At 38.1% G+C, this 21,655-nt stretch overlaps 1 protein-coding gene across 1 annotated transcript in view; it reads right to left on the bottom strand.

The window, feature by feature from the left end:
- Positions 1-6,698, bottom strand: part of ACSM1 (acyl-CoA synthetase medium chain family member 1) — a 72,497-nt gene extending 65,799 nt beyond the window's left edge. The window contains exon 1 of the mRNA XM_043456232.1: positions 6,564-6,698. The gene's annotated coding sequence lies outside the window, so the exon portion shown is untranslated. The remainder of the gene's footprint in view (positions 1-6,563) is intronic.
- Positions 6,699-21,655: the final 14,957 nt, after the last annotated feature.

Raw genomic sequence — 21,655 nt, 5'->3', positions numbered from 1 at the left:
TTGTGAATATTTTTTAAGTCAACAAGAGGATAGATATATGAAAGCTTCGTCTTGTAGAGTTTGTCAGTGTGGATCCTTGGGCCATATGAACTAAAGTATGTCCCCTTCCTTTTTGGTGTCTGTCAGTCAATAATACTTGCTGAGTCCTGTCCCCAGGCCACAGGTGCGAGAAGCAACAGGTCACCTCAGAGGCTAAATGAGCCCCTTTGTAATGTTGCCAAAGCCCCGCCCCCCCCATCATCACCATCAGGATTCCTGACCCATATTAGCCAAAAATGCCTACCCTAGTGCTCACCCTATACTGCCCTACCCAATTACCTAATGCCAACCTACATATTGGGGAACCAAGAAAAATGGCCTCTTAATGGCACAGTAAATTACATGATCTCTTTTGCTGTTCCCTATGGCACTCAGTCAGAATTTGGATCTAAGGGGCTCATGCTACATGTACCTTTCTGTTGTCACCTTATCCCCTGTCCTCCTATGGTTCTCCCTCCATTAGATGTCCTAGCCCATGACTTTCTCCCATAATCATAAACCTGAAAAGGAAAAAAAAACAACAACAACTCCAAAAAATTGTAAAGAATCCCCCTCTAACTTCTCCTATCTCTTGCAGGAGGTGGCAGGGGGGAGGGAAGAAATTTCCCCCATTCCTTCAGGTTCCCTTACTCCTTCAGATTCTTCTGACTGAACAAACACCCCATCTCCCCGAAGGAACAATCCCTACTAGGACGATATTTTATCAGTCAGTTTGCTCCTGTCATCAGAACCAATTTGAGCACTGTTTGGTCTATATTTTAGCTCTGAAATTCTGACTACAAAAAGGAGGATGACATTTTTGACACAAGATGGCCATGATATTCTTTAGATTCTGGATAAAACTGGTTAAAATGAAATCTTTTTGAAATGTCAAGATTTGTTCTTCTTGCACATGCAATTAGACAAAACTGGCTTGTTGAAACATGTTTCTTTTTGGAGCTCCAGTCTTGAGAGAAGCAAAAATATGCCTAGGAAAAATTCTGAAGTTAACTCTTACCATGTCCTTGAGATACAAAGCCCACTCTGCCTGAGATGTCAGCCTTATGTTAATTAGTAGAGCTTCAAGCCAAGGAAAAAAGAGGCAAAGAGACATTTTAAATCATAAGCAGAAAACTGTGAGATCTGTGTCTGTTTGGATATATATGTATATCTCAGTGTGTGTCTCTGTCTTTGGGTAATATTGCTAAGGTTAATTTGTAAATGAGCTCTAATTCAATTGGACTAAAGAAAAGTAACCACTTATAAATCAAACAGCTCTAAATAAAAGAGAAATGGTTCACATGAACTGGGGAAAAGTTCACTATTAACTGGTATTAATATTTATTAACCTAATTAACATAGGCATATCTTAAGAACAGCATCACCGATTCAGTGAACATGAACTTGGGCAAACTCCAGGAGATGGTGAAGGACAGGGAGGCCTGGTGTGCTGCGGGCGATGGGGTTGCAAAGAGTCAGACATGACTGGGCAACTGAACAACAGCAACATCTTAAGAACACACTGTGAAGAAACTTTTAAGAAAATGCAAATAAGATAAGAGCTTTGGGTGATTTATGTTTTCCAATCTACAGAATGCTGTTATAAAGGACAGTTCATGGTTGCTGAAGGAAAGTAGGATGCGTGTTTTTAATTTAAAAAAAAGGTATAAGGAATGGAATTACATTATTAAGGGAAAGGAAATAAGTTTGATTTATAGGTGGCAAACTTATACGCTTTGATTTATAGGGTCTCTGAATGGGCAAATAAAGTGATGAAAATAGTGAAAAGAAGATTTGTGAGATATGGACCCCAAGAAGAGAGTTTTGTGCATGGTACAAGTTTCTTAAGACATTGAATTGCCTTTGAAATCTTTTATTATTACTTTAGCTAAATGAATAACTTTTGTTTCACAGTGAATATAAGCTGGTACCAAACTGGAATTTGACTTTCTCTCCTTGTTAAAAGAACAAACTTTTCTTGGAATGCTGCTTTTGATAATGGACTGTGTGAATTTCTTTGCCTTTAAGTGATTTATTTTTTAAAACATTGTTACTGTGATAAAATAAATATTATTTCACAGTGATCTATGAAGGTTATGGCACACATAGACAAAGCTCATTCTGCTTCTTCAAAAATTAACCCCTCATCTACTCCTAAATCAGGGAATTTAAAATGGATAAACAATGACTGTAAGTCAAATAGTCAGAGTCATGGGAAATCCAAAATGGCTGCTTGACTTTTCCTGGCTCCTTGATAAACCTCATTTTTTCATTTAATGGGATAAAGCCTTTCCTGGCTGCAAGGTTGATGTTCTCACAATGGAGAAAAAAATGTTTAAAATGTGTCTTCCACTTAGGTATATGTTTTACAATCTCCAGTGATCAAGGCACCCACTTCACTGAACAAATCATGCAAGTCTGAATAAAGGCTTCACAAACTTCTTAAAACTATCACTGTCACTATCATCCTCAATCATCAGGCAAGGACAGAAGAACAGAAATTAATTACATAGGATCAAATAAATAAATATAATTATAAGTTTCATGACCTTTTGTCTGACATACTACTTGGCTTCTAATCCTTGTTTTCAGATATAAAGAAGCTGTTCTCCTCAAGCTACTTATGGTTCAAAATAATTTGGTCATTTATACTTGTGGGTAAAATTAAAACATTTTTCCTTTCTCTCCGCCTTGTCCCTCCAGAAATTGGAGACACTTGGGTTCTGAACAGCCTTACTAGGTAAATAAAAAGACTGTGTCTTGAACGTACAGAAACCTCAAAGTATTTTGGGGACCTCCAAAAGAGAAAATAACCCACTGTAGCAAAATCTGATGACAGGCCAATGGCATCTATAGTCAATGGACCAAATTTATTTTAAAAACAAATTAGTCTTGGCTGTGTTTAATAAAAATCAGGGTAATTTCAAAAAATTATGTTTCAGTAAATGGTAAATACTAGTTCTGTTAATTAAGGTCTGTGTTTACTAAGACTCATTTTCCAGTTAGTCCTTTGCTACAAGATGTTATTCTGCTACAAGATTTAACTGAATTAATAGAAAGATGCTCTAAGTTTGCTTCTGAAGACTAACTTTACAGTCAATCTTTGGATAAAGATCAGATGCTCCATGATCTACAACCAGGAGATTAACACCAGGCTACAGTCATTTAACACACTAAATCAGGCAACCTGGGATATACTGGACTGCATCTGATAAAAGTTCTTAAATTTTTACTTGTAAACTTACTATTACTGCTACCTATATTGTTTGTTATACTGCCTGTTTCAGAAAATTGCTGTCTCTTACACAAAATTGTTATCTCTTACATTACCAAATGTGTGACTGAGTCTCTAATAAAATGATATATAGTTCCATATGAGATCAATGATTATAACAATGTAACTCTAGATATGGGAAGAATCAACAAGAGGGAATGCTTTCCTGGACTATAAGAGACTACTAGTAAGGCAGGTATTGGCCAGAACTTTTACTATTTTCACGATCAAGTCCAACAATAGCATATTAAGTGACCTGTTAGAAAAATCTTCGCTAGACCTGGGAATAAGCATTCCTATCACTGTGGGATGAAATGCTCTTAAAAAGCCCCCAAACCAATGATCAAATTTATAGCCATGAAGGGCCCTGCTGACTGGAAACTGGCACTTGCCATCTGCCTCTACAAAGATTAAATCAGGAGCCATTGGAGCTGCGGATATTCACCACCGTCTGAAAGTTCAGGGTAGAAATTAAAAATAAGGCATTCTATACTCTGGGAAAAACTGACAGCACAGGCCTCAGATAGATATTTTCAAGAAAATATGCTCATGAACCCCAATTCTTGCATCATCTCATACCTAGAGAAACACTAACATCACAGACTAATGTCTTGTCCTGGTGCTCCTTACTATCCCTTCTTCTAGATCCCTTGGGACATGTAATCTTTGGGACATGTATCCCTAATCTTCTTGTTAAGTTTGTTTTCTTCTAGAATACAAATAAATCTCCAGATGATGCTACAATGATATCAGCTGGTTGGCACATGGACTACACTGGAAACAGTTGCCTTGTCATTCCATGGACTCTCATCTCCCTCAGCAGGTAAACCTTGACAGAGAGCAGGCATTGGGACCCAGGACCCCATGAAGCCCCTGTCCAGCAGAAAGAAGCCAGAGATGGTCTCCATCTCTTTCCCAATGACCTGTATCCTCATAACCTGAGAGCTGGATAGGCAGCTAGTTAGACATGAGCAGAGTGTTAAGGGGCTGAAGATGTGTCTTACTGATAAGAAGAGCAGGGAATGTTGAGTCCTGTCCCCAGGCCACAGGTGTGAGGCTGTGTACCAAGGCCACGGAAGTGGAGCCCAGAACCAAGGTCATCTCCAAAGCTGACTGAGCCCCTTTGTAACTTTGCCAAAGCCCCCCAATCATCACCAGCAGGCTTCTTGACTTATATTAGGCAAAAATACCCACCCCAGTGCTCATTTTACAGTGCCCTAACCAATCATTTAATACCAACCTTCCAGCAGGAATTTTTGTTGTTGTTGTTTTGAGGCATAAAAATTGGCTAATAACCCACAGAAACTGTTGACTCTCCCTAGTCTGTTAGGAGTTGTTGGCCCGATGTGCCTGCAGTGCCCACTTTATCTTTATTCTTAATAAACTCATGCCTGTGTGCAATACTCTGTGTCTAGAAATTCTTTTCCAGTCCGCACTTGTACTGCCTCAACAGCACTGCCTTTTTTTTTTTTTTCCCCTTCTTTTTTAAACAGCACTGTCTTTTGCTTTATCAGAACACTTAAGCGAAGAAAGACCCAAAGATGTTTGACTCTCACCCTTTGGAGAAAAATAATTTGAATTGCCAATATGTAAACACAGAGAGATTTCCTTTAAAACATGAATTGAAGATTTCTCTTGAAAACTTAGAAGGCCTGGAAAGCTTTTATTTCAATCTGGCATCAACTGGTAGGAGCTGAAAATTGCCTGTGTGCATGCTAAGTCATTTCAGTCATATTCAACTCTTTGAGATCCTATGGACTGTAGCCTGCCAGGCTCCACTGTCCATGGGATTCTTCAGGCAAGAATACTGGAGTGCATTGCCATACCCTCCTCCAGGGGATCTTCTGTGCTGCCTGCACTGCAGGTGGATTATACCCACTGAGCCACCTGGGAAGCCTGAAAATTGCCTGCTTCATTAAATGAAATGTTCTCCAATTCAGCATAGCGTCCATCACTCTCTATTTTCCACAGCTACCTGCTTCTCCACTGACTCTACCTATCTAATATTTGTTGACACTTGAGCTTAAAATCTCTGCCATAGGGCCAGATTCCAAGATTTCCGCGAAGTTGCAAGGCAAATTTAGTAGCAGAGATAGTTCTAAAATCCTGCTCTTCCTTCCATTTTTTTTCCCAACACATACCTCTCTTCACATGTGTGAACCCATTGGAGCAAGAACACCAGACTCAGTTGCTAATTTTATACACAGGTGTTTACATGACCACAGGATTGTCCTTAAAATACTCAAGGACATTCCATACAACCCTTTAATAAGTGGCTAAAACCAAGACAACAGAAAGAGAAATAATGAGGAAATTAACTCTTTAATATAAGCTGAATTGTGCCCCATCAAAATTTATATGTTCAAGTCCTAACACTCAGTGCCTCAACATGTGACTATATTTAAGACAGAATCTTTAAAGAGGTAGTTCAGTTAAAATGAGGTCTTTAAAGAGGTAATTCAGTTAAAACGAACCTTAACCTCATATGACTTGTTCAGAGTGCCTTGATGAGTTCTTACAATAGAACTTTGATTTCACAAGCATTTGGACTGAAAAAGCTATTTCATGAGGCAACATTTTTAGTGCATTATAGAGGATCCCAGGTTTGGCTCCACTTGGTACCAGGTGAGTGATCTCGACCATCATTTATGTCTCCAGACTTGGAGGGCATAGTAATAATTCTCACTGTGTACAGTGAGTAAAAATACTCATTATGCTTTCATAAAGATTAGTGAGATAATCTATATAATCAATTTCCCAGTGCTATGTCTGATACAGAATAAGGGCTTAATAAGTGTTGAGGTGTCTTCTAACTCCCAGAAAATACTGAAGCCAATCCCTACCAACTTAGATATTTAAAAAATAGGCTGTTAATAAAAGGCATTCACCTTAAGTGATTTGAACAAATTTTCACATAATGGAGCTTTCTTCTCAATGTTTTAACTTCTAGGTCTTTTTTACTCCCCTCGGCACCCTCCTCCCACACCCTACCACATTCAAATATCTAACATTAAATCAATCACCTGTATACCAGTCATGGTGCTGGGCATACTATGTATTCCCTCTGATCCCTCTCTCAGTTTCACCATCCTCACTTTGCAACAAAGGAAATGAAGTGTCAGAGAAGAGACTTGCCCCAGGTCGGTAAGGGGCATTGCTAGAATTTGAAATTGGGGCTTCAGATTTCATGTTCAGGGCTCTATATATACTTTGCTGCTCTGTGGCAGACAAACACACACAGACACACACACCCAAAGAAGCGGTCCCTTACCTGGTACTGTCTAGGAGATGCTTGGGTTACGTCTTGGATGGGGACTTTGCAAGTTCAGTTCTCTTCTGATTAGAAGTTCAGTTCTCTCTGTGTTTATACAACAGAACTTGGTTCCTGACTACAGCTGGGGTGGAGAACTTGGCAGGAATGGAATGATTTAAAAGGGGGAGGAGATTTGCACATGTAACAGGGCAGAAAGCAATCACAATCCCTCATGGAGAGAAAGCCAGTTAGAAAAACAAACTATATCACGTAATTTCCAATTATTGTCAGCCTGCCTTGTGGTTTGAATGAGCAAATAAAGCCAAATGGAGCGCTTTCACAAGTTCTCTGTGGATAACCTGTTCCCCTTTCCCAGTCTTATGTCTCCAGAGTTCTCATTTAAGTGAGAGACAGGTGGCAGCATCACCTAGTAGTTAAACCTGTGCTTGGTTAGGGGCAGGGGGAGTAAGACTCAAGATGGAAGGGGTATATATAATTGTGACTGATTCGTGTTGATGTATGGCAGAAACCACCACAACATTGTAAAGCAATTATCCTCCAATAAAAGATATATACATTTTAAGAAAGCCTGTGCTTAGAGGCAGAGAGATTTGGGGTTAAGGGTCATGTCTGCCTCTTACCCTTTCTCTGACCTTTTTGGACATCCTTTTCCTACACTTCAGTTTCCTTTTCTGTGAAACGGGAGTGCTAACAGTGACACCTCTCTCCTATGGTTTCTCTTTGTGGTTATCATTGTTAGTATTAGATTAAATAATTCTTGAAATATACATAGCACAGTGCTTGGCATAATCAATGTTGACTGCTTTTATTAACTTAGGATTCTGAGAGAAACTGCTTGGTTAGTGTGGTAGCAAGACATAAGGTCTTTGGAACCCCAAAGTCTTGAGCTTAAATTCTGGCACAGCCACTTATAAGATGGCCCGTGGCAGCAATTTATCTCTTCTAAGATCTCAAAGGTAGAGGAGTCAGTGGTTGTCAGTAAGGTATATCCCATGAAATCTTTGAAAGTTTTGCACAATGTAAAGTGTGTAGAGTGCCTGGTCCAGGGATATAGACCCTGGGTTGATACTGATGTTGCACTGGATAAGCACGGATTGTCACAGGTAGTGTCTTGCTCTATTAGTTTTCCTCTAGAGCCATTTTGGGGTGTCATTAGGGAATGAGGGATGTCTAGTATCCTGGCCCAAATTTACCAGCACTTTTCCCCTCCCAACCTCCATTGAACCAGGGGGGAAAATACCTCTGCTCAAAGCCACCACCAAAGACTGCCAGAGACAGCTAGAACACCCTGATAGGCCTGAGGGGAAAGCCTGGCTTCTGTGAGGTGGGTCTCGCTCTTTCTGGCCGATGCATTGATGATGAATCCTTGCTCAGGATAAACTCTTATTTTATAGAGAGGAGCAAATAAGACTGGCCATAGTAAGCTAAATATTATGAAGTAAAAAATACCCTATTACTCAAACAGAAGAGGCAGTCACTTTTGAGGATAGAATGGGGACAGGAGGATCAGTGCACAAGGCAATCTCTGGATCTCAGTATATCTCCCCTGTGGAACTATAACACCAGTGTTGTGCTCAAAAAGACAGGTTCTGGGGCCAGGCAGTCTCAGTTTGAGTCTAGCTTTTATCAGTTACCAGCTCTGGGACACTGAGTGGGTTTATTAATCCATTTTTGCCTCAGTTTTCTCATCCTAACAATGGGTGAATGGCAGAGACAGTAGAATTCTCAAAAGATTCTGTGTGCACATTTCTCCTTCTCAAGTTTCTTCTGTAGTTAGGGTGAGGCGATTGAATTCCACTTTAGGACAATGAACTCCAAGTGGAAGTGACGAAAGTCACTTCTGGTCTAGGGCATTTAAGAAATGGTTTGAGTTCTCTGTAAGCTTCTCCTGACTCACTAGTCCTGGGAACCATGTGGGAGATAGTATTAACAGCATCAAAATATGGCAGAAATTCTATCAGCCTAGCTCTCTGTAAGGTTCCTTCTGCATTACAGGTTTCAGATATTACATTCTCTCATACCTTCTGTGGGGCTTTTTCTGGGATATCTGGACTTCCCAAATCAATTGTGGGGCAGGCTCTAGATCCAGCTCACAGCCTCAGGGTCCGCCACTTACCCTCTTACTTACTTGCCTATTTCTCGTCTTTCAGGACCCTCTTACTTTCAGAGAACCTGGGCCCTGGAGGGACATGGACAGTAGACTAGTACTCATGAGAGTGTAGAGATGAATGACTGAAAAAAGTCATGACTTCATCAAAAAGCTAGATCTTACATTCTGAAAATAGTCTTGCTCTTCTGAGCAAATGTCCTTTCTCTGCTCTCTTCTTCCCTCTATCTCTTCTTCTGTAGGCAGACTGGTTCTTTTGGTGGACTGAAGATTAAGTTGCTGTTTAGTTGTGGAATCATGTCTGAATCTGTGACCCCAAGGGGTCACTAGGCTCCTCTGTCCATGGGATTGTCCTGGCAAGAATACTGGAGTGCACTGACAATTTCTCTAGGGCATCTTTCTGACCCAGAGATCAAACTCATGTCTCCTGCATTGCAGGTGGATTCTTTACCACTGAGCCACCTGGGAAGTCCAAAGATTTAGTTAAAGATAGTTAAAATTAAACACTAATGCTAATCAGATCTTGCGTTACTCTCTTCTACCTTTCTGTTATCACATCCTACCTTTTCTGAGTCTTCTTTCTCAATATTGATTACAGGATTCTCTACCTTTTCTTCTCTTAATATATTATTGTTCTCCAAGGACTCATCCACAGCTAATTGTTCTTCTCATTTTATTTGTTCTCTCTCTCTCGCTGTCTCTCAATAATTTCCTAAACACATTAAAAATGTTTACTTCCCCCTAGTTCAAATTTACATATCCAGCTGACTACTAAAATATGTCCTAACCTCAGTATTTCATAGATAGCATGGATAAATTAATATGACCACAACTGCATTCTGGGTCCCCACCTCCAAACCATTCCTCTCAGAAAACCTTACAAGCACCTACTCCAGTTTACTTAATCAAAAGCTGAGACATCATCCTTCTGTGCTCCCTTACCCTTAACCCTATCTGCCTTATTTAGTCACTAAGTTACCAAGTTCCACACAGAAGGAACTTTTCTTCTAAGCATTTCTCAAATTCTCCTTTGATACATTTACCATTCAGCTACCAAGGTAATCATTTAGAAATAACCTGCTGACTGAGTTCATTACTGGCAAGATAAAGTCCAAACTTTTTACCGTGTGATATAATGACCACCCCTTTTGATATTTTGCAACCTGAACCTGATGTTGAAATAATATTGAATTTAAGTGAGGTGACCCTATCTTTTTTCAGGTAAGTTCTTCCTTCTATCCACAGAAAAGATAATTGCAGCAATCCCTCCAGACCCTATCCCTCTGGGTTGTCCCAGAGCATGAACTTTGGGTGCCCTGCTTCATGCATTGAACTTGCACTGGTCATCTATTTTATATGTGGTAATGCACATGTCTCAATGCTATTCTATCAAATCATCCCACCCTTGCATTCTCCTGATGAGTCCAAAAGTCTATTTTTTACATCTGTGTCTCCTTTGCTGCCCTGTATGTAGTATCATCGGTACCATCTTTCTAAATTCCATATATATGGAGTTAATATACAGTATTTGTCTTTCTCTTTCTGACTTATTTCAGTCTGTATAAGAGGCTCCAGGTTCATCCACCTCATTAGAACTGACTCAAATGTGTTCCTTTTTATAGCTGAGTAATATTCCATTGTGTCAACATCCTTATCTATTTATCTGCTGGTGGACATCTAGGTTGCTTCCCTGTCCTAGCTATCGTAAATAGTGCTGCAATGAACATTGGGGTACATGTGTCTTTTCAATTCTGGTTTCTTCTGGGTGTATGCCCAACAGTAGAGTTGCCGGGTCATATGGCAGTTCTATTCCATTTCTTAAGGAATCTCCGCACTGCTCTCTATAGTGGCTGTACTAGTTTGCATTCCAACCAACATTGTAAAACAGGGTTCCCTTTTCTCCACAACCTCTCCAGCATTTATTGTTTGTAGATTTTTTGATGCTGGCCATTCTGACTGGTGTGAGATGATATCTCATCATGGTTTTGATTTGCATTTCCCTAGTAATGAGTGATGGTAAGAATCTTTTTATGAGTTTATTAGCCATCTGTATGTCTTCTTTGGAGAAACGTCTGTTTAGGTCTTTTACCCACTTTTTGATTGGGTTTGTTTTTTGATATTGAGTTGCATGAGCTGCTTGTATATTTTGGAGATTAAATCTTTGTCAGTTGTTTTGTTTGCTAGTATTTTTTTCCATTCTGAAAGCTGTCTTTTCACCTTGCTTCTAGTTTCCTTCATTGTGCAAAAGTTTTTAAGTTTAACTAGGTCCCATTTGTTTATTTTTGTTTTTATTTCCAATCCTCTGGGAGTTGGGTCATAGAGGATCTTGCTGTGATTTATGTCAGAGATTGTTCTACCTGTGTTTTGCTCTAAGAGTTTTATAGTTTCTGGTCTTATGTGTAGATCTTTAATCCATTTTGAGTTTATTTTTGTGTATGGTGTTAGAAAATGTTCTGGTTTCATTCTTTTACATGTAGTTGACCAGTTTTCCCAGAACCATATGTTGAAGACACTATCTTTTCTCCAAAGATAAGGTGTCCATAGATTTATCTCTGGACATTATGTTTTGTTCCACTGATCTATATTTCTGTCTTTGTACCAGCACTCTACTCTTGATGACTGTAGCTTTGTAGTATAGTTGGAAATCAGGAAGCTTGATTCTCCAGTTCCATTCTTTCTCAAGATTGCTTTGGCTATTTGGGGTCTTTTGTGTTTCCATACAGATTGTGAAATTATTTGTTGTAGTTGTGTGGAAAATACTGTTTGTTGTTTGGAAGGAATTGCTTTGTTTAGTATACTCATTTTCACTCTATTGATTCTTCCAATCCAAGAGCATAATATTTGTGTTCTCCATCATTTCTCTATCTGTGTCATCTTTGATTTCTTTCATCAGTGTTTTATAGTTTTGTGTATATAGTTCTTCTATTTCCTTTAGGCAAGTTTATTCGTAAGTATTTTATTCTTTTCATTGCCATGGTGAATGGGATTGTTTCTTTAATTTTGCTTTCTGATTTTTTATTGTTAATGTATAGGAATGCAAGGGATTTCTATGTATTAATTTTTATATCCTGCAACTTTACTATATTTATTGATTGATGACTATTCACTGATTAGTTCCAGTAATTTTCTGGTGGCATCTTTAGGGTTTTCTATATAGAGGATCATGTCATCTGCAGTGAGAGAGTTACTTCTTTTCCAATCTGGATTCCTTTTATTTCTTTTTCTTCTCTGACTGCTGTGGCTAGGACTTCCAAAACTATGTTGAATAGTAGTGGTGGGAGTGGGCATCCTTGTTTTGTTCTTTATTTTAGAGGAAATGCTTTCAATTTTTCACCATTGAGGATAATGTTTGCTGTGGGTTTGTTGTATATGGCTTTTATTACGTTGAGGCATGTTCCTTCTATGCCTACTTTCTGGAGTTTTTATCATAACTGGGTGTTGAAATTTGTCAATGGCTTTCTCGGCATCTATTGAAATAATCATATGGTTTTTATCTTTCAATTTGTTAATATGGTGTATCACATTGACTGATTTGCAAATATTGAGGAATCCTGGCATCCCTGGAATAAAACATACTTGATCATGATGTATAATCTTTTTAATATGTTGCTGGATTCTGTTTGCTAGAATTTTGTTGAGGATTTTTGTATCTGTCTTCTTGAATCAGTGTTGTTTTCTTCAGATAAATACCCAGAAGTGGAATTGTTGGGTTGCATGGTTGTTCTCCTGGAAATCTTGATTCCAGCTTGTGATTCACCCAGCCCAGAATTTTGCATGATGTACTCTGAATATAAGTTAAATAAGTAGGGTGACAATATACAGCCTTGATGTACTCCTTTCCCAATTTTGAACAAGTCATTTATTTGTTCTACGGTGAGTTCTGACTGTTGCTTTTTGACCTGCATACAGCTTTCTCAAGAAGCAGGTAAGGTGGTCTGGTATTCCCATCTCTTTAAGAATTTTCTACAGTTTGTTGTGATTCACACAGCCAAAGGCCTTAGCATAGTCAATGTAGCAGAAGTAGATGTTTTCCTGGAATTCCCTTGCTTTTTCTATGACCCAACGAATGTTGGATGCCAGGCTGGATGAATCACAAGCTAGAATCAAAATTGCCAGGAGAAATATCAATAATCTCAGATATGTAGATGATACCACCCTTATGGCAGAAAGTGAACAGGAACTATTAACAGCCTCTTCATGAGGGTGAAAGAGAAGAGTTAAAAAGCTGGCTTAAAATTCAACATTCAAAAGACGAAGGTCATGGCCTCTTGTCTCATCACTTACTGGCGAATAGACAGGAAAACAATAGAAACAGTGACAAACTTTATTTTCTTGGGCTCCAAAATCACTGTGAATGGTGGATGCAGCCATGAAATGAAAGGTCCTTGCTCCTTTGGGAAAAGCTATGACAAACCTAGACAGCATCTTAAAAAGCAGAGACATTACTTTGCTAACAAAGGTCTGTCTAGTCAAAGCTATGGTTTTTCCAGTAGTCAGTTATGGATGTGAGAATCGGGCCATAAAGAAGGCTGAGTGCTAGAGAACTGATGGTTTCAAACTGCGGTGTTGGAGGAGACCTTTAAGAGTCCCTTGGACTGCAAGGAGATCCTACCAGTCCATCCTAAAGGAAATCAGCCCTGAATATTCATTGAAAGGATTGATGCTGAAGCTGAAGCTCCAGTACTTGGCCACCTCATTCAAAGAGCTGACTCATTAGAAAAAACCCTGAAGCTGGAAAAGATTGAAGCAGGAGAAAAAGGGGATGACAGCAGATGAGGTGGTTGGATGGCATCACCAACTCAATGGACATGAGTTTGAGCGAGCTCTGGGAGACAGTGAAGCTCAGGGAAACCTAGAGTGCTTCAGTCCACGGGGTCCCAAAGAGTCAGACATAACTGAGCGACTGAACAAAATCAACAACAGTGGTCTTTCTATTTTTAGCTCGTTGGGGAACCACCATGTTGTTTCTCCATAGTGGCTCTATCAATTTACATTCCCACCAACAGTTCCTGAATGTACCCTTCTCTCCACGTTTTTTTTTGCCTGTTTCTTGTTTATTTGAAAACAGCCTTTCTAACAGGTGTTAGGTGATGTTTCGTTGGAGAATTCGTTTTTATTTCCCTGATGATTAGTGATATTGAGTACCGTTGAACATCTTTAAGTCTTCTTTGAAAAGAAGGTTAGATGTATATTAAAGTCTTCATCCCATTATTAAATCAGGTTTAAACTTTTTTATGCTGAGTTTTATGAGTTCTTTATATATTTTGCTTGTTAACCCTTTACTGCATATATCATTTGCAAATATTTTCTCCCATTCAGTAAATTGCCTTTCTAATTTTGCTGGTGGTTCCCTTTCCTGTGCAAAAGTTTTATAGTTTGATGTAGTCCCAATTGTTTGTTTTTGCTTCTATTGCACTTGCCTGAGGAGAGAGGTTCTAAAAACATTGCTAAGGCCAAAGTCAGGCTACTGCCTCTGTTTTCTTCTAAGAGTTTTATGGTTTCTGATCTTACATTTGAGTCTTTAATATATTTTGAGTATATTTTTCTATTATGGTGTAGGAAAGCTATTGAGTTTATTCTTTTGTTCTGTTCAGCTTTCCCAATGTCATTTATTGAAGATTGTCTTTTCCTGTATTGTATATTCTTGCCTCCTTTGTCATAGATTAATTGACCACATGACAGTGACTTTATTTCTTGACTCTATGCTCTTCCATTGACTTCTTTTTTTGTGCCAGTATCATACTATCTTAATTACTGTAGCTTTGCAATAAAGTTTCAAGTCTTGGAATATAATGTCTGTAGCAACTTTTTTTCCTCAAGATTGCTCTGGCTAGTTGGGGTCTTTTGTGTTTCCATAAACATTTTAACTTATTTATTCTAGTTCTGTGAAAAATGCCATTGGTATTTTGTTAAGGATTGTATTGAATCTGTAGATTGCTCTGGATAGTATAGAGTTTTTAACAACACTAATACTTTCAATCAATGAACATGGCATATCTTTCTATTTTTTTCAGACATCTTTAATTTCTTTGTCAAATATAGTTTTCAGAAAACAGGTCTTTCACTTCCTTTTTTAAATTTATTAAGTAAATTTAATAGAATTTAATGAATTTGTTATATTTATAAATACATATAATAAATATTATAATATAAATTCATGAAATTATAAGAAAGAGTGCTCTTTTTTTTGCTGAAACTTTGTTACTAGTGTATAGAAAATCAAGAGATTTTGGTGTATTGTTTGTATGTTGTAACTTTACTGAATTCATTGATTAGTTCTAATAGTTTTTTGATGGCATCTTTGAAGTTTTCTACATTCAGTTTCATCATCCACAACTGGTTAAATTTTATTTGTTCCTTTCCAGTTTGGATATTTTTATTCCTTTTATTTTCCTAATTGTTGCAGCTAGGATTTCCAATACTATGTTGAATACAAGTGGTGGGTATATGTATGTTTGGCTTGTTCCTGATCTTAAGTTTTTCCTTTAAAGGAAACGCTTTCAGATTTTCACCATTGCATCGTATATTAGCTGTGAACCTCATATGGCCTTTATTATGTTAAGGTATGCTCCTTCTGATAGGTAGGAAGTTCAGTTCACTTCAATTCAGTTGCTCAGTCGTGTTCAACTCTTTGTGACCCCATGAATCGCAGCATGCCAGGCCTCCCTGTCCATCACCAATTCCCGGAGTTTACTCAAACTCATGTCCATCAAGTCGGTGATGCCACCCAACCATCTCATCTTCTGTCGTCCCCTTCTCCTCCTGCCCCCAATCTGTCCCAGCATCAGGGTCTTTTCCATTGAGGCAACTCTTCACATGAGGTGGCCAAAGTACTGGAGTTTCAGCTTCAGCATCAGTCCTTGCAATGAACACCCAGGACTGATGTTCTTTAGGATGGACTGGTTGGATCTCCTTGCAGTCCAAGGGATTCTCAAGAGTCTTCTCCAACACCCCAGCTCAAAAGCACCAATTTTTCGGTGCTCAGCTTTCTTCACAGTCCAACTCTCACATCCATACATGACCACTGGAAAAACTATATAGCCTTGACTAGATGGACCTTTGTTGGCAAAGTAATTTCTCTGCTTTTAGTATGTTATCTAGGTTGGTCATAACTTTCCTTCCAAGGAGTAAGCATCTTTTAATTTCATGGCTGCAATCACCATCTGCAGTGATTTTGGAGTCCAAAAAAATAAAGTGTGGTAGAAAGTTAGGTATGAGCAATGAGGGGTACCCTAGCTGAAAGGAATGCAAACTGATCTCTAAAACCCATTCCAGACACACCTGGGAGAGATCACAGATATGCTACAAAGTAACCAGAGACTTTTCCAAATCCTGCACATGCACCTAGGCACACAGTAGATACAAAATAACCACAGGTCCTTCTCCAAGCAACTTTAGGCATCTAGGAGCCCATTTCAGTTCAGTTCAGTTCAGTCCAGTCGTTCAGCTGTGTCCGATTCTGTGACTCCATGGACTGCAGCACGCCATGCCTCCCTGTCCATCACCAACTCCCAGGATTTACTCAAACTCATGTCCATATGGGTTGGTGATGCCATCCAATCATCTCATCTTCTGTTTTCCCCTTCTCCTGCCTTCAACCTTTCCCAGAATCAGGGTCTTTTCCAGTCAGTCAGTTCTTTGCAACAGGTGACCAAAGTACTGGAGTTTCAGCTTCAGCATCAGCCCTTCCAATGAATTTTCAGGACTGATCTCCTTTAGGATGGACTGGTTGGATCTCCTTGCTGTCCAAGGACTCTCAAGAGTCTTCTCCAACACCACAGTTCAAAGGCATCAATTCTACAGCACTCAGCTTTCCTTACAGTCCAACTCTCTTATCCATGTATGACTACTGGAAAAACCATAGCTTTGACTAGAGGGACCTTTGTTGTAATGTCCCTGCTTTTTAAGATGCTGTCTAGGTTGGTCATAGCTTTTTCCCAAGGAGCAAGGACCTTTAATTTCATGGCTGCATTCACCATTCAAAGTGATTTTGGAGCGCCAAATAATAAAGTCTGTCACTGTTTCCACTGTTTCCCCATCTATTTGCCATGAAGTGATGGGACCTGATGCCATGATCTTAGTTTTCTGAATGTTGAGCTTTGAGCCAATTTTTCACTCTCCTTTTTCACTTTCTTCAAGAAGCTCTTTAGTTCTTCACTTTCTTCCATAAGGGTGGTGTCATCTGCATATCTGAGGTTATTGATATAATTTCTCCTGGCAATCTTGATTCCAGCTTGTGCTTCATCCAGTCCAGCATTTCTCATGACACACTCTGCATTTAAGTTAAATAAGCAGGATGACAATATACAGACTTAAAGTACTCCTTTCCTTATTTGGAAGCAGTCTGTTGTTTCATGTCCAGTTCTATCTGTTGCTTCCTGACCTGCACACAGATTTCTCAGGAGGCAAGTCAGGTGTTCTGGTATTCCCATCTCTTTAAGAATTTTCCACAGTTTGCTGTGATCCACACAGTCAAAGGCTTTGGCATAGTCAATAAAGCAAAAGTAGATGTTTTTCTGGAACTCTTTTGCTTTTTTGATGATCCAGTGGATGTTGGCAATTTGATCTCTGGTCCACTGCCTTTTCTAAATCCAGCTCAAACATCTGGAAGTTCACGGTTCACATACTGTTGAAGCCTGGCTTGGAGAATTTTGAGCATTACTTTGCTAGCCTGTGAGATGTGTGCAATTGTGTGGTAGTGTAAGCATTCTTTGCATTGCCTTTCTTAGGGACTGGAATGAAAACTGACCTTTTCCAGCCCCACCCATCAACAGAAAATTGAATTAGAGATTTACTGAGCATGGATCCACCCATCAGAACAAGACCCAGTTTCCTCCTCAGTCAGCATTTCCCATCTGGAAGCTTCCATAAGCCTCTTATCCTTCTTCATCAGGGGGCAGACAGACTGAAAAACCACAGTCACAGGAGCCCATTAAGGGTTCACAAATATTCTACATCTGATTATAACAGACCAAATTATGGGAAGACATAAACAACACAGCCTGCTGTTATATGGCTTGTCAATCAGCCTTGAGCCTATGCCCGTTTACTTTCTTTTTTATTGATTGGTGGTGGGTACAAGCCCTATTTTGCACAGGACATAACCAAAAGGAGGATACTGGAAATATAAAAAGGGGAAAACCAAGAGAGAGAGGGAGGACTTCTTTGGGGTCAGCCTGCTCCCATGTCTTGGGGGTATCAGTCTAATAAAAGATGTTTGCTTGAGCTGAGCTGAGCTGTATCTTATCTGTTGTTTTAAACCCTTTATTCCATCACTCCAAATTTTTATTGTGATGAGACAAGAACTGAGGAAGAGAAGTAAACCAACCTGGGACTTCTATATCCACTTTCTGAAAAGTTTTTTTTTTTTTAAATTATAAATGAATGTTGAATTTTGTGGATGCCTTTTTTGCATCTATTGAGATAATTATATATTTTTTATTCTCAATTCATTAACATGTTTTATCACATGGATGGACTTATGCATGTTAACCTACCTTTGCATGTGGAATGACCCTTGCTTGATCATGGCATGTGATCCTTATAATGGGCTATTGAATTTTACTCACTAATATTTTGTTGAGGATTTTGTGTTTCTGTTTATCAGGGATTTGGGCCTGTAATTTTCTTTTTCTTTCAGATATATATATATATATATATTTCAAAAGAATTTTACTTTTATTTTTTGGCTGTGCTGGGTCTTCATTGCTGCATGGGCTTTTTTCTAGTTGGGGCAAGAGCGGGGGCTACTCGCTAGTTACAATGCATGGGTTTCTTGTTGCGATGGCTTCCCTTCTTGTGCAGCATGGGCTGTAGTGTGCACAGGCTTCAGTAGTTGTGGCATGGTGGTTCAGTAGTTGCAGCTCCCAGGCTCTTAGAGCACAGGTTCAATAGTTATATAGTTGCATGCAGACTTAGTTGCTCAAGCAAGTGGGATCTTCCCAGACCAGGGGTTGAACCTGTGTTTTCTGCATTGGCAGATGGATTCCTTACCATTGAGTAAACGGGGGAAGTCCTCTTTGCCAGGTTTTTGTTTTAGGGTAATGTTGGCTTCATAAAATGAGCTTGGAATTATGCCTTCCTCTTCAATTTTTTGCAATAATATGAGAAAGGTAGGCTTTAACCCTTCTTTAAAGAGTTTATAGAATTCCCCTTGAAGTCATCTACATCTGAACTTTTGTTTCTGGATTTTTAAAAAATTACTAATTCAATTTTGTTATTAATAACCAGCCTAGTCAGTTTTTTCTATTTCATCATGATTTAATCCTGGAAAACTGAGTGTTTCTAGGAATTTATCCATTTCTTCTAGACTGTCTAATCTGTCTAGATTGGCATATAATTATTTTAGCATTCTTTTATGATCCTTTGTATTTCTGTGGTGTCAGGTGTAATTTCTCCTCTTTCATTTCTAATATTATTTATTTGGGCTCTCTTTCTTTTTTTCTTAATAAGTCTGGCTAAATATTTTTTTAGTTTGTTTATCTTATCCAAGAATCAACTTGTAGTTTCATTGACCATTTCTATTGTGTTTTTAGTCTCTGTTGGATTTATTGCTAGTCTAATCTTTCTTAATTCTTTCCTTCTATTGACTTTGGTCTTTGTTTCTTATCTTTCTATTCCTTCGAAAGTATATTTACATTCCTTAGTCAGCATTTTTATTTCTTGAAAAAGTCCAGTATCACTATGAACTTCTTTTACTCTTTCTATTTTCATTTATCTCCAGGTGTTTTTAGTTCCTTTAGATCTCTTCATTAACACATTGATTGTTTATAAGCATGTCATTTATTGTCTGTGTGGTTATGTTTTTTTTTTCCAATATTTTCTGTAGTTGGTATCTAGTTTCATACATTTATAGCCAAAAAATATGCTTGATATGATCTAAATCTTCTTAAAAGTAGTGCGATATTGTGTGTGTGTGTGTGTGTGGTCTGTCATGTCCTTGAGAATGTTCCATGTGCACTTGAATATGTATTTTTCTGGCTTTAGAAGGAATGTTTTATATAAATATATGTGTGTGTGTGTGTATATATATATATACACACATATCAAGGTCTAATGTGTCATTTAAAACCAGTATTTACTTACTTATTTTCTTTCAGAATGATCTATCAATTGATGTATGTTGGATATTAAAATCCCCACTATTATTGCATTGTTATCTATTTCTCCCTTATTGCTATTAATATTTTTTATTTATTAATCACAATATTGTGATGGTTTTTGCCATACATCAACATAAATTGTCATAAGCATACATGTGTCCCCTCCCTTCTGAATGTCCCTCCCCCTTCTTCCCCCCACCTCATCCCTCTAGGTTGCCACAGGGCACCAGTTTTGGGTACCCTGTGTCATACATCAAACTCCCACTGGCTATCTATTTTACATACAGAAGTGTATATGCGTCAGTGCTATTCTCTCAAATCATCCCACCCTCTCCTTGTCCCACTGAGTCCAGAAGCCTGTTCATTACGTCTCAGTGTTCCCATGTTAGGTGCATGAAGATTTATAAAGGTTACATCCTTTTGTTGGACTGATCTCTTTATCATCATGTGATGCCCTTTCTTGTTCCTTATTACAGTCTTGTTTTAAAGTCTATTTCATTTAACCTGAGTATTGCTATCCCAGTTTCCTTTTATTTTCCATGTACATAGAATATCTTTTTCCATACCTTCACTTTCATTCTATGTGTATCTTTATATCTGAGAGGTGAGGTTCTCATATGCAGTATATACACGGCTCTCATTTTTTGTTTTTGTTTGTTTTTAATATCCTTCCAGCTGTCCTATGTCTTTTGATTAGAGCATTTAGTCTATTTACATTTAAAGTAAATATTGATAGATATGTACTTATTGCCATTTTGCTAATTGTCTCTCAGTTGTTTTGTAGTTCCTGTTTCTCTCTTTTGGTCTCTTCCTTGTGGTTTGATGGATTCCTTTAGTCTTCTGTTTGGATTCCTTTCTGTTTATTTTTGTATAGCCATTGTAGGTTTTTTTTGGTTTGTGGTTACCATAAGATTCATCTATATCAACCTGCATATTTAACCATCTGTTTTAAGCTGACAGTTGGTTAAATTCAAAAGGATTCTAAAAGCACTACATTTTTATCCCCCTCCCATACTTTATGTTTTTGATGTCATATTTTACATCTTTTTATTTTGTGTATCCCTGAATTACTTACTGTAGTTATAGTTGATTATACTACATTTTTGTCTTTTAAACTTTGTACTAGATTTTTAAGTGGCTGATCCATTGCTTTTACTATATATTTGCCTTTACCAGTAAATCTTTTCCTTTTACATATTTTCTTATTTCTAGTTGTGATCTTTCTTTTCTGTTTATAGAAAACCTTTTAACACTTTTATAAGGCCAGTTTAGTGGTAATAAGCTCCTTTAGTTTTTGCTTCTCTGGAAAACTGTTTAACTCTCCTTTAAACTTTAGTGCCAACCTTGCCAGATAGAGTATGCTAGGTTGAGTTTTTCCCTTTCAGTACTTTAAATATATCTTGTCTGTAAAGTTTCTTCTGAAAAAATCCAACGATAGTCATGGGGTTTCCTTGTACGTGATTAGTCATTTTTCTTTCACTTTATTCTTTCTTTATGCTTGATTTTTGTCATTTTATTATGTCTTGCTATGGATCTTTTTGGATTCATTTTGTTTGGGACTCTCTGTTCTTCCTATATCTGGATGTATATTTCCTTCCCCAGGTTATGAAAGCTTTCAGTCATTATCTTTTCACATAAGTTTTCTGTCCCTTTCTCTTTCTCTTCTTCTGGGGCCCCTATAAAACAAATGTTAGAATGCTTGAAGCTATCTCAGAGATCCCTTAAACTCTCATCATTTAAAATTTTTCTTTCTTCTTTTTCATGTTCTAATTGAGGAATTTCCACTATTCCATCTTCCTGATTTTTTATTCATTCTTTTGTATCATCTACTTTGCTATTGATTACCTCTAGTGTATTTTAAATTTCAATTATTGTATTCT

The sequence above is a fragment of the Cervus canadensis genome, chromosome 32, assembly GCF_019320065.1.
Source record: "Cervus canadensis isolate Bull #8, Minnesota chromosome 32, ASM1932006v1, whole genome shotgun sequence".
In the NCBI taxonomy this organism is placed as follows: Eukaryota; Metazoa; Chordata; class Mammalia; order Artiodactyla; family Cervidae; genus Cervus; species Cervus canadensis.
The sequence above is the reverse complement of the archived record's forward strand: the minus strand, read 5'-3'. Positions and strand labels throughout refer to the sequence as shown.